Genomic DNA, 14,040 nt, shown 5'->3' on the forward strand with positions numbered 1-14,040 from the left:
GTATTGATTGCTGCGAGTGGATCGCAGTCGTAGAAAACTGAGCAAATTCCAGCGTTATTATGTTGACCAATTGAATCATTACATGGCGTTGGAAAGTGAAATGTGTTGCCCATGTCTGAGCTCTCGAGGCTACTGCATCAACTGCATTGACTTACTCTCTATTATTCCGTGAACGAACGTAGGTAATCTACAAAATATTTCTATCGGATCCTGTCTAACGCTAGTGCTTTGACTTCTAATCATGTTTCCCATTCTCTCTTTTTACTCCACAGGAAGTCCTTTGCCATGTGCTGTACCTACATATACCTAAGGGGGACTCAAAGTTTGGGGCGTGTTTACTTATACGATACGGCACTAGTCAAGCCAGTACAGACCGATTATTCAGTCCTGACAGCTCGACGACGCGAAAGAGGGGAAATAATAGGAGTAATGGGGAGAGCTCCGGAGTAGAGATAAGAGCGAGCGGTCAGTAAAGGAATGCAGTACAGCTTAACTGTACTGGAAACATACAGCACTATCTCACGCATGACATCCGATCGCTCTGAAGGCAAGCGACCGACTAACCCAAACATCCCTTAGCGTAAATAAATGGACTCTCCTGACCCAGGCGCACATTGCCAGCGACTGTCAGGACTAAATAATCGTACTGTAAGAACAGTGCTCTATTGCTACACACGGACAGCCGTTCTCGCCGCTTGTAAAATTCAGGCTGAAATACCATGTGTACTAGAGGTGTACAAAACTAACTGCCGCTCTCGCTCGCTGTGTTCGTTGCATTTGTCTTTCGAGTCTCGTGTCGACATTCTCGTGCGCTTCGAGTCTCGCTCATCATTCTCGAAATAGCATTTGGTCAGCGTGGAAAGATTTCGTAACTTAGAATAACATATATCATTGAAATAAATACCATTATAAATGTTTAAATGAGACAAAAAGACAAAACAGAACAGTATCTTAGTTATCAAAATATTCTGGTTCTGTTATATATTACCTATTGTTATATAAATAGAAAAAAAAACAATTCTCAAATAAATTTGCATTTCCAAGAAACATAAAACATAACATTCATATCTTTTTACTTGAGATTGCACACTTGATCTTAAACATATGAAAAGAAAATTCTTAGCCTTTTAATAAGGACCTAGTACTTAAATAAAGACTGGGGAACGGCTTATTATACACTGAAAGATAGAGATGTTTTAAATAGGCTACTTGATTGTTTATACATACATATATAACAGTTGCCAAAGTAGATAAAAATTCAGTCAGGTTAGTCTCGCTTTCGCGATCGTTGTTCATCTCTAAGCAAGTTTTCGTGGTAGTGATTCTGCATGTGGTTAGGTAAAGAGTAACATTTTTCTGAATACTTAGAATCAAAAACCATATTTATACACTAAGTGGTGTGCATTTTATGCTTTGTTAACACTGATCATTAGGGACCGCATTTTGTGCCAGGGCGTACGGAAATAAGGTTAGTTGTTTATAGAGTATATTGACGTGACGTCATGTTGACGTGTGACATGAGAAACACTTGCATCTAGTGCTGTAGTTGATGTTCTATTAATTATTCAAAACATGATGTCGGAAACTGTTGAAAATGCATTCTAGTGGTAAAGATTGATATTACAATGATTTTTCCTACAATTTAAATTAGTTGTCTATTTATTTATTTGATTTATTTGTACTGGCAAAGGCTGTAAGGCCTTCTCTTCCACTCAACCACTCTAAAAATATATAGCAAATATAAATAACATCAATACAGACAACAATGGAGTAATAATAATAATAATAATAATAATAATAATAATAATAATAATAATAATAATAATAATAATAGTAATCATCATCATCATAAAAATAATATTAGTAAGAGCAACATCATTAATTTCAAGGGGTTATTCTTTGAGATATTTCAAACAAAAAAAGTTTAATACAATTTTGCTCGTTTTTATTTTCTTTTCGGAAAAATAATTATTTTATATGAAATATTTCATAGCGTATTTTGGGAAAGCTATTGAATTAATTTCCAATATGCTCAGTCAATTTAAGAGAGCATTGTGTTATGGTATGATAATAAATGATTGAAAGAATTTTAGTTTTGTCCTTTAAATGTGCAGAGATTTGATCCAAACAAATGTCAGGTTTTCGTTGTGCAACGCTGTAAAAATTATTGCCTGGAGAGAAGCTGTTCGCGTATGCGAAGGTTTCGTGAGATGTGAAATGTAAACATAACACAATGCTTTTAAAGACGACTCGGGAAATTTTATTTCTTGTATGTAAGTTTACCGGTTACTACTTGAAAAATTAAAGTGGGAAAGAACTACTCGTATTTCTAATCATCTGAAGAAAATGCTCGTAGGACGACAAACGGAGACTTAAATAATTAATTAGATTTGTATAACGTAAAATAAGCTTTTCTTATTGCCTGTGTTCACCGAATATTTAACTAAAATTAAATCGAAGAGTTTAAAAATAATATTTTTAATTTTGTTAGTTACTTTAACGTAAAATCAGCATATCATATTTTTTTCTCTTTAGAGTTTTAAATTTTTAACAATTTCTTTTTATAACGTGAAATAAGCATCATTATAGTTTAAGATCTGCAGAATATTAAATTGAAATGGGAGTGTAGAAATATTTCTTAATCTTTTCAATTCAGTTTGAAATAAGCGTATCTTATTGTCTGTATTCTCTGAGCATTTAATTAAAATCTGGTGGTAGAGTTTATTTTAAATTTTCCAGGATTTTATTAAACGTGAAATGAGCATTGTTCACTCTCAGTTCTCTAACACAATTTAAAAACAAAAATATAAACTGTATATCATCTGTAATTTTTCTTGAGAGTTTAAAAACATGTATATGGTAATGACTGGGCTCCGTATTCCATCTACCTAAAGACTAAAGTTAAAGTCACATTGGGTATATAGTGCGCCGAACACAGATAATGCAACGGATAAGGATATAAACAAACAGGTCGTCGCTGCGTGTTCGTGGAGTACAGTCAAGTCCCGGCATTCTGAAGCTATACTAATAAACACATGCTTGAGCTGCGATGTTCATTTTCGTCGTGATTTTTGCAGTGAATAATAACGTGCATTCGTAAGTTACGGTGAACATATGTGGATGTCACTTGAAATTATTTTATATTGAAAGAAATTCTTTCAATAGCACATGACGTTATTGGTGCATGATGTAGCACAAGGTTTTCCTATCGTCTGATATTATTTCGTGTTTCATTAGGATACTGCATGTTGCTCATCATTGAAAACCCACTAATTTTCTATGTAGTTTTCTAGAAATTACCTAAAGTGTAGATTATGTAATTTATTAATTGGGATGTTGGCACAGAACATCATGGTAGGCTGCACAAATCCATGCTAAACGTCGAGTTAATATCTTCATAATTTTCAGATTGTGATAGTACTGATTCCTTTGGATTACGTTCAACACACTTTCTGCGCCTTTTGATATTGCAGTGTCTTTCAGTGCACTGTTTTTTTTTAACTTTTACGTTTATTTCATTTTATTTATATGTAATGTTGTCTATATTGACAGTGAAAATATTAGTTCAAGTATCCTCAACTATGCTCTGCAATATCACACGCTTGAGCGTCTTACCTAAGGCATTTTACTTCTGCAATAAACCTTCAATCAACCAAAAAGGTGTAGTTATTTATATAATACGACTAGTAAGAGCAGTGATCGATAAGACTACTCACTATGGCTGCGTCCCGATTTTGACTTTCTAGAGGAAGAGGACAGAGGATGCGTAACTATTTTGTATACGAAAGTACCAGTACCTGCGCTGTGACGTCACATTTACTTCGAATCAGGCAACTTCATTCCAGTTTATAGGTAGCTGGAATACGGAGCCTAGTAATGACCTTCCACTTCCTTATTCAGAACAAGCTAGGTGAAGGAGTTATTCAGCGCTACACAACTTAATGTGCACTCCCTGCTGACTGTAACATTGCACGATCTTGTAAATCATGTATTTTAAAATGTAGTACGTTTTTCTCTAAAACTATTCAAAACATAGCAAAATGGTATTTGACTTTTCTATTGCTCTTTAGACTACTGAAGGAATAACCTACCAGAATTAATGACAGAATTAGTGAACGATTCACGCTGTATATAATATCAAAATGTATACTTACTTTTTTCTATAGCATTATAATATGTAAAAAGTATAATATTTATCATGTATAGGAATTTGCACTTGTTGTGTGATTACACGATTACTTAACATTGTTTTGGGATCCAATATGTTTGTTAAGCATTGTGCTAGTTTTATTAATATTTTGTCACTGATATACTATATATAATAGTTTTGTAATATAAATGAATTTAGTTAAAAAAGTAGACCTTTTGAAGCATTATGATTATATATACTGTACACAGAGTGCCCATTCAATAACATATCAGAGAAGAAAAAAGTACTTTTGATACATAAAGTCAATCCGATTGCTGATTTAATTGTGTATAGTTGCTCTTAAGAAATAATGTGCTAGAGCGCTGGTCTTCCATCAAGACAACCCAAATGCGATCGCCGGCCTGGTGTTGAATAATGTCGTTTCGAAAATTAATGTCTATTCGGAAGAATGCCCACGAATCATGTTTAACTATTCTAGATGACAGATGAAATGAGGAGGAGATGGAGACTTAGTGGAATGAAAGAGGGAAACGGGAGTGGTCCGAGAAAAATCCTCTATCACATTTGTTTTATCCACCAGAAATTCCTCCAACATGTTGGTGCGATATCATAATTTCTTCGGCGTATACTTACATCATTTGTTGAGTGACGTTTCTAATATATTAATAGTAGCTTCCTCACATGTCAAAGAAATGATCTCTCACAAAAAGATACATTTTTCATTCTCATCCTTTCAATTGTTTAAGCCCACCCCGTTCGGATTTCGTTGAAACTTGAATTGCTGTTTCATTATTATAGGCTACATAGAAGCTGTAATTGATTATTGCTATTTTCGAAAATGTGCAATCGAATAAAATGAAATTGGAAAAATGATATTTCGGGGAAAGGCGGTTTCGGAAAATTGGCTTCGGGAAAATGATCATTCGGAAAAAAGTCCATTCGGAATCTTGGATTCGGAAAAATGAGCGAGAAGGGTTAAAAAAAGACTGCGGGTAGTACGAGTCTGTCATGCGATTTAGAGCTTTGGACTCCGGGCCCCTGGGATTTATCAGGTAGCCTACTTGTCTGGGGATGGGATCTATTTGTCAGTACTGAGGACGGATGGCCCACCTGGGTTCGCGAATGCTGGGCCGCCTCTTCGACTGAAGTAATAATCACATTAATCACATTGCAGTGCGCACATTGAGCCAATATGGGCCCGGATCACCCCTCGAAAAGTCAGTTTAATTCGGCGAAATCAATTAATTTGTGTTAAACATTTTCCTTTGAATTTGTGTCATTAATCACGTTAATAGTGAACCAATAATGTTCCGTAGCGAGGCCAGTATAGTACTAATGGAAGTAATAAAAAACGATGTTTAACTCTACAATTTCTTCAGAAAATACTCTTATTCATATGAAGAAAACTGTAAAAATCTTAACTTTACAAATGCCAAGAACTAACAGCTAAAAACTGTGTTACGTGTATGTAAAGATGAAGAGACGTTCTTCTAGCCTAGAAAGCATAAACTATGTTAGAAACGCACATAAAATAGTGATAAATTTAGGCGACTTTCATAAAGACGTTCTAAGACTCACAATTTTTTTAATATTATGATAAAATAAAATTTTCCACAATAAAGAAATGGACATTTTCGTTCGGAGAAAAAATAACTTATAGTGGTTCAGTTTACTCCATTAAAATGCTACTGAAACGAAACCGTTCCGGCACAGAAAAACCTGTGGACCAGCTATGAACATAAATTCCGGATGGAACGAAATGATATACTTGCGGAACATCATCAGGGAATCGGGAGATCTCGCAATATATTTTACTTTGACGAAACGTGGTTCAATTAAAATCATACCGTAAAATTTGTTTGGCATGACTTGTCTAGATAAGAGGGTCTAAAAGTGTTATTAGGGACGACCACGACAACGAGGTTTAAAACACACAATTCAGTTTTGCCTTTGGAATAGCAAATAGCACTTTAAAAGGTACGTTTTTAAGTGTATTATGGTGGTAAAGTTACAACATTGTTTCTATTATTGGAAAAGCGAATTTGTTTCTCGTTACTTTTTATGTAATTTTCTGTACGACTGTTTCTTGAAACGATAAGACAGTCAGCAGCACCTGCCGAGCCACCCACCAGACAGGCTAAAGCCTTGGTTTTTATGAACCGATGCATGCGACTGGCGAGGTTCGAGGCCCGCCTCGCACAAATCCGGACTACACGAGAGATAGTGTTTGGTTTCTATAATTGTGAGATGTGAGGTCTACGCACTATCTCTTGTGTAATCCGATTTGTGCGTGGCGAGCCTCGCACCCCGCAGGTCGCATGCGTCGGTTCAGAAAAACCAAGGCTTTAGCTTGGCAAAGTCGCGCTAGCACGTTTAATAGCGGTCGCTAAATGTTAGGAGCTTTCTATATTACGCTTGTCTTGTAAATCGGCGATCCCAATCTACTACAGATCTCATGTCCACTTTTACTTCCTAAAGATACAGACTTCAGTTGCTACACTAATGTATTAATGTATTTTGTCAGAAAAGGAAAGAGGAGAGAAAAAACGAGAGTCAAGAGGAGAATTCTCTCAGGATGGTGCAAAAGGATGAGATAAAGACGAAGAAAGAAGGCGGAGATGAAAAAGGGGAATTCGGTTATAAAAATAGAAGAAAACGAATGACAAAGGGAAAGGAGATAAAAAAGAAAAGGGTATGGAAGAGGTGAAGGAGATGGTGGAGGAATAGGAGATGAGGAAGAAAGGGACGGAAAAGAGAAGAAGTGAAAAGAAGAAGAAGAAAGGCCTGGGGGGATGAGGGGGAAGGAAAAGAGAAAATGGAAGGATAGAAGCGGAGATGAAGGAACTGAATGAAAGGATATCAAGGAGTGGAAAAAGGGAAGAGAAAGTGGGAGGGGAAAAAAGCAGAATGAAAGCGTGATAAGGAAAGAGAGAAGGGGGAATGCGAGGGTTTGAAGCGAAGGAAAAGCGGACAAAAAGCGAAAGGAGAAGCTGGAGAGAAGCGGAACAAGAGAAGGACGGTCGGAAGAAGTATAGAAGGAACAGAAATAGAAGCCGAGGGAGAAATGTAGGGATAAAGGGAAAGTGGACGAGGTTATGCAGAACAAGAAAGAGAAAGAAATGGAGAGGAGAAGCAGAAAGCTGGATCTCTGACTGTTATGATGATGATGATGATGATGATGATGACATTATTCATTATACAGTATTGTGATTATTTATTTTATTTATTTATTACATCATACTGTATTCATGTTATGGCGGATTAGGTATTATTATTATTATTATTATTATTATTATTATTATTATTATTATTATTATTATTACTTACAAATGGCTTTTAAGGAACCCGCAGGTTCATTGCCGCCCTGACATAAGCCCGCCATCGGTCCCTATCCTGTGCAAGACTAATCCAGTCTCTATCATCATATCCCACCTCCCTCAAATCCATTTTAATATTATCCTCCCATCTACGTCTCGGCCTCTCCAAAGATCTTTTTCCCTCGTCTCCCAACTAACAGTCTATATGCATTTCTGAATTCGCCCATACGTGCTACATGCTCTGCACATCTCAAACGCCTGGATTTAATGTTCCTAATTATGCAAGGTGAAGAATACAATGCTTGCAGTTCTGCGTTGTGCAACTTTCTCCATTCTCCTATAACTTCATCCCTCTTAGCCCCAAATATTTTGCTAAGAACCTTATTTTTCTCTTATTATTATTATTATTATTATTATTATTATTATTATTATTATTATTATTATTATTATTATTATATATAAATTATCTATACGTTAACATTTAACATACCTACCTTGCCGGTTGCAAGTTCAACTCTTTCGTTGATCTCTGTTCTAGCGTTTTGGCTTCTAAATGTGTTTTTCCAGTATTCGTTGCTTCTCTGTGAACAGCTTTTCCAATAAAGGCCTAATTCGTTCAACTATGATGTGCATGCAACCTTGACTATAATTATTATACGCTTGCGAAGTTTTGTGAATATTGATTGACTGTCATAGAAGTTATTAGTGGCGTAGGCTATATCAGTGATGGGCATTCTCGTGTCTTTGCATCGCGCAAACTGATTGAAAACACTCGTGTACTGCCTAACTCTTAGGCGCTCTTAACTTTCAAGACTCGCTGAAGTTGGTGATCGAAAAATCATGGAATGCAGTAGTTAAAAAGCGAACTAAAACACGTACTCAATGAATGTTTCACATAAACGGAGCTTTTGTGAGTCGGTTATAGTAGGTCTATGGCTAGCACGAGTAATATTAAACACATTCAGGTTCTGAATTGAATATTTTGGGGAAAGTGATTATTTTCGGAGATAGAAAATTGGATATAGTATTCAGTTTATGGAAAAGTTAGCACGAGTGATATTAATTGATATTAAAAACATTCAGTGTCTGAATTGAGTCTTGTACGGGGAAGTGTGCATATTCTTCGGAGGTAGAAAGTGGGACACACTGTTCAGTTTATGAAAACGTTATTACCACTGTTAGAATTTCATTGAGAACGCCATTGTAAAACATGCCGTATTAGTCAGTATAGAGATGTAGAAGTGGCTCGTGAAGCCCTTCTGGATGATCTTGGTAATATGGAAGTTGAGACAGAAATAAGCTTATTTAATCCTACTGTATGTCATGAATATGTTATGAATTATTAAAGATCTATCTTTCAGAAAAATTGCTTTTCTTTTAATTTCTTTTTCAAAGAAAAGTTTCACTTTGTCTACACCACCATAAAAACTCGCTAATTCTTAATTCATCCTCATACATTGCTTCTACTTAGAACCAGTTCTTCGTACATAAAATATGTACGCTGTTTCAGTCTTGCACAACTAATTAATTGATTTTATTGTGAGCTATTATATTGCATGTCCCGCGCCGTGGCGTCGTGGTCTGAGACATCCTGCCTAGGACTGGCGTTACGGAATGCGCGCTAGTTCGAGTCCTCATGGGGGAAGAAATTTTCTCATGAAATTTCGGCCAGTGTATGGGACCGGTACCCATCCAGCATCGTGATGCACTTGGGGAGCTATGATAGATAGCGAAATTCTGGTTCCGCAAACCGGCTATAATGACTAGGGGGATCATCGTGCTAACCACACGATACCTCCATTCTGGTTGGATGATCGTCCACCTCTGTTTCGGCATATGGACGTGAGGTCAGCAGCCGGCTGGTTGGTCTTGGCCCTTCATGGGCTCTAGCGCCATGAATTTATTTTATTTTATTTACAAGGGTTGGATAAAAAGTTATGGCAACACTGCTGTCACATGATGATGGTGCGTTCGAGAGCTGCCAGCTGTGCGGACATGAACAAGGACTGTTAGATGAGTTAGTGCAGCCAGCGGCGACAGTACTCTGTCAATCTACTGTAGTGTGTAAAATGTTGACTTTCATACGGATAGTGCGAGTGCCCTGAGATCATTTTAAAGAACTAGAGAAACGTTCCTGCATCAAAATTGATGTGGCACGAGGTCGTAGTGCACAAGAATGTGTTCAAGGACAGCGTGAAGCACCACCACCTTCGTCCAGCGCTCAGGAGAAAACGACGACACTTGGTGGTACAGAACCCCATCATTCTTCATGACAATGCAAGGAGTCACACCGCTGCTGGTGTCAAGGACCTCTTGCGCCGCTGGCAATGGGAGATCCTGGAACATCCACCGTATTCACCCGATATGAGTCCATGCGATTACGATCTCTTCGCCAAATTGAAAGAACTGTGAGGGACCAGAGATGAACTTATCTGTGCTATAGAGCAGTCAATACGGAACATCAACAAACATGAACGCGCTGATGGTGTATGACGCCTTCCAAACATTTGGCAAAAGGTGATAATTAAGGATGGGTCTATATTGAAGGTACGTAAATGTTGTACCCCTGTGAATAAAGCCATGTCAGAATTATCGAACTGTTGCCATTACTTTTTATCCAACCTTTTGTATTATATTGCATGGGAAGATATATCAGTATTACTCGACCAAGGCCAGTGGAGTCCTGCAGCCCGGAGCCATGGCGCTACTGCTCCTGCCTTCGTAATACCTCATCGCGATAGTTCACATTACGCCCGCGGCTTCACTCGCCTTGGTCGAGTAATACCTAGAAACTAGAGTTGAATAACGATCGAGAAACAAGACTAACAGCGACCGCAAAGCCGAAAACCCGCACAACAATACTGCCTACGTTGTTAACTGCTTGTGAGTGAATCAAGCGAACTTTAAAGACATCAGGAGTGGTCAACTCTCGAAAGTCAAGTAGCCTTGAATATTCACAGTTGTTTATAGCAGACTGAACTTTTACCTGTTTTGGCAACTGTTATTTATGATAAATAATGAGCCTACTTGAAATATAATCTCTACCTTTCAGTGTATAATAATCCGTTCCCCAATCTTTAAGTACTAGGTTCTTATTAAAAGGCTAGGAATTTTTTTCGTATCCTTAATATCAAGTGTACAATCTCAAGTAAAATATATATATATATATATATATATATATATATATATATATATATATATATATATATTAACACTTTATTTTACGTTATGTTTTATGTTGTTTAGAAATGCAAATTTATTTGAGAATTTTTTTCTATTTGTATGACCATAGATATCTGACAATAGAACCAGAACATTTTGATAACTATGATACTGTTTTGTCTTTTTGTATCAATTAAGCATCTCTAATATTATTTATTTCAATGATGTATGTTATTCAAAATTACGAAATCTTTCCACGCCGACAAATGCTATTTCGAGAATGATGAACAAGACACGAAGCGCACGAGAGTTATAGAACGATTATTTAGTTCTGACAGCTCGGCAATGCGAAAGAGAGGAAGTAATAGGAGTAGTGGGAGAGCTCCGGAGTAGAAATAAGGACAAGCGGCCAGTAAAGGAATGCAGTACAGCTTACTTAACTGTACTGGAAACATACAGCTCTACCGCACGCATGACATCCGATCGCTCTGAATGCAAGCGACTGACTAACCCAAACACCCCTTGGCGGAACTAAATGGACCCGCCTGACCCAGGCGCACATTGCCCGTGACTGTCAAGACTAAATAATTGTACTGTATGAGAGGAGACTCGAAAGACAAGTGCAACGAACACAACGAGCGAGAGCTGCATTTAGTTTTGTTCATCTCTACTAGAAACCAATCGACAAATCTTATTCTGAATCATTTGCATAGACCTACACTCACGGAAAACTGTTGACACCGTTTTTACATTACGTGATGATCCTTGACATCTTAGACGGAATTTCGGTATTTTACTAAGCATTCTTGACAGAAGTTCACTGTATGTTGATATATTATTGTGTCATGCATGCTATGAGACTAATACGAATTCCGCATGCCCTCAGTTCCATTTTGTAAGCTACGGAATTAATGAAAATGGTGGCCATCTTCTCCTCTCTCAAACGCACGGGAATCAATACCCGGATTACAATGGCATGATCAGGACATAGCGAACAGCGAGCATGATGCTACACTCATATACATTGTTAATGGTTGTCACACTGGAATAGCGCCCACGTTAGTATGAGACAGATATTACAAGATACATTCGCGAAGTGGCTTGACTGATAAAGGTATAAAATCAAATAGGATGGAAAGTTCAGCTGTAATGTTTATGGTACCAATTGTAGCTGCCCATAGTGTAATTATACAATGTTTATGATCCTAGATAGATATTGGTATAATAATGAATATGAAAGGAAACTCAACTATAAATAAGCCTAATAATTATTCTACTAATTTTAGCCGTCCTTACATATAGACTACTTAAACATGTTTATGGGTCATTAAAGATTTTTTTATTAATTTGTCTTACAGAATAATATCTGTAATATTGATAATTAATATTTGAGGAGAAAAATTCGCTCCGGCGCCGGGGATTGAACGGGGTCCTTGGTTCTACGTACCAAGCGCTCTAACCACTGAGCTACGCCGAATTCAATCCACAGCACCGGATCGAACTCTCCTCCTTCAGTTTTTCCCTTTGTGGCCTGACTCCAAGTTAGGCATATACATAAACATTTTATGTCCAAGTCAACTGCCATTATACAAGGGGCGCACTCAACTGAATGACTTGTTTGGCCGGGATTGCGCAGTTAAATGCACAGTAATATGTACAGAAATATGCACTGTTAGCTAAGATCATTAAAGATTTTTTTATTAATTTGTCCTACAGAATAATATCTGTAATATTGACAATTAATATTTGAGGAGAAAAATCCGCTCCGGCATAAAATGTCAACGTATATGCCTAACTTGGAGTCAGGCCACAAAGGGAAACACTGAAGGAGGAGAGTTCCATCCGGTGCTGTGGATTCAATTCGGCGTAGCTCAGTGGTCAGAGCGCTCGGTACATAAAACCAAGGACCCGGGTTCGATCCCCGGCGCCGGAGCGAATTTTTCTTCTCAAATATCAATTATTAAATGTTTGTGGGTGTTGATGTAGAAATCCGTTAAACACAATTAATGTAAACGACAATGAGCACATTGGATGAATGGTACATTTCTACAGTTGGGAATTGAGCAACACGAATCTTCAGTGTCACAGATAACATTGGCAGGAGCTTCAAAGGCATCACATTCAACTGGAAAAGTAGCTTTCTTCCAGGCATGCTTAATCGTGTTAATGAATATGGGGGCACTGAACTGTTTATGGGTAAGTGCTTGCAGGTTGATGATAGCATTACGGCTCTGGAGGTCAATATCAATGTTGTCGAGTAAAGCTCTCTCACAAAAGCGTTTACTTTGCCTATCAGACATTTTGGAACGAAGTATAGTACTAAACCACACAACTCCTAACTTCAGACATAATTTCCCTGTACTTTATTTTATCTTATAAGATTATTTTACGTAAATTTATCATTGAATTCATTAAATATTTATTTTAATTATTATTAATTTTTGGCATATATTTTATTAGTCCTATGCTTTTTTCTGAGAGGATATTTATCTTTCTTCTATATATAATATGCTATGTTTAATTTTAGTTTGTATATGTGTGTATACATGGTGACCCGTAAATAATTCCATTAATTTCGAGGGGTTATCCTTTCAGATATTTAAAACAAAATAGTTTAATACGATTTTGCTCGCTTTTTATTTCTTTTCGAGAAAAAAATGTTTTATGTGAAACATTTCATAGCCGGTTTTGGGAAAGCCATTGCCTGAATTCCTAATACGCAGATAAATCAATATGTATATTATTAGCAATTTTAAACAGGGAATGCTTAATTCCTGTAAGTTTATTGATATAAGATTTTTCCGGTGGAAAGTAAAAAGGAAAATATTTAATGAATTATTCGGCATCAAGAACAGGTTCCAAAATTTGGAGGGGCAAAAAAATCAATAAACGTATTGTGAATTTATTTCAACTCAACAATAGGATTTTATTCTTCCAACAATAATCCCTTTCTACAATTCACCTTAAACGCTCTCGTCAACAATAGGATTTTCACTCAACACAGTATTCGTTATAGCACTCCACTGACGGCAATGACAATTTACTTGGATTATTACGAACAACAATGAACTGTTAATCTTAACTAATATTTACAAAGCACTATTTACAAATCAGAACTATCAGTTCTCAGTTCACAGTTCTTCTAGCTCAGTCACTCGAGTTCACAGTATCTCGAACCACAGACCTTCAGAGACAGTCCACTGTACTCGAACTCAGGTCCCTCCAACTGCGGTCCACTGCACTCGAACTCAGGTCCCTCCAACTGCGGTACACTGCACTCGAACTCAGGCCTTCGGATGCTGACACAGTCGCGGACTCACACTCGAGTCGAACTCCGGTACACAAGACTGGCTTGCTTGCTCTGGCTTACTCACTGAATGGCTGAATAAACTGAAAACTGCCCGAGTTCGC

At 37.2% G+C, this 14,040-nt stretch overlaps 1 protein-coding gene and 1 non-coding gene across 3 annotated transcripts in view; one reads left to right on the forward strand and one right to left on the reverse strand.

Annotated features, from left to right (window-relative positions):
• Positions 1-14,040, reverse strand: part of LOC138709164 (calcium/calmodulin-dependent protein kinase type IV-like) — a 581,667-nt gene that overhangs the window by 133,096 nt on the left and 434,531 nt on the right. The gene's annotated exons all lie outside the window — the stretch shown is intronic.
• Positions 12,490-12,562, forward strand: TRNAY-AUA (transfer RNA tyrosine (anticodon AUA)). Its single transcript has one exon. It is a non-coding gene; the product is annotated as a tRNA-Tyr (tRNA).

This window comes from Periplaneta americana, chromosome 11 (assembly GCF_040183065.1).
Source record: "Periplaneta americana isolate PAMFEO1 chromosome 11, P.americana_PAMFEO1_priV1, whole genome shotgun sequence".
Lineage (NCBI taxonomy): Eukaryota > Metazoa > Arthropoda > Insecta > Blattodea > Blattidae > Periplaneta > Periplaneta americana.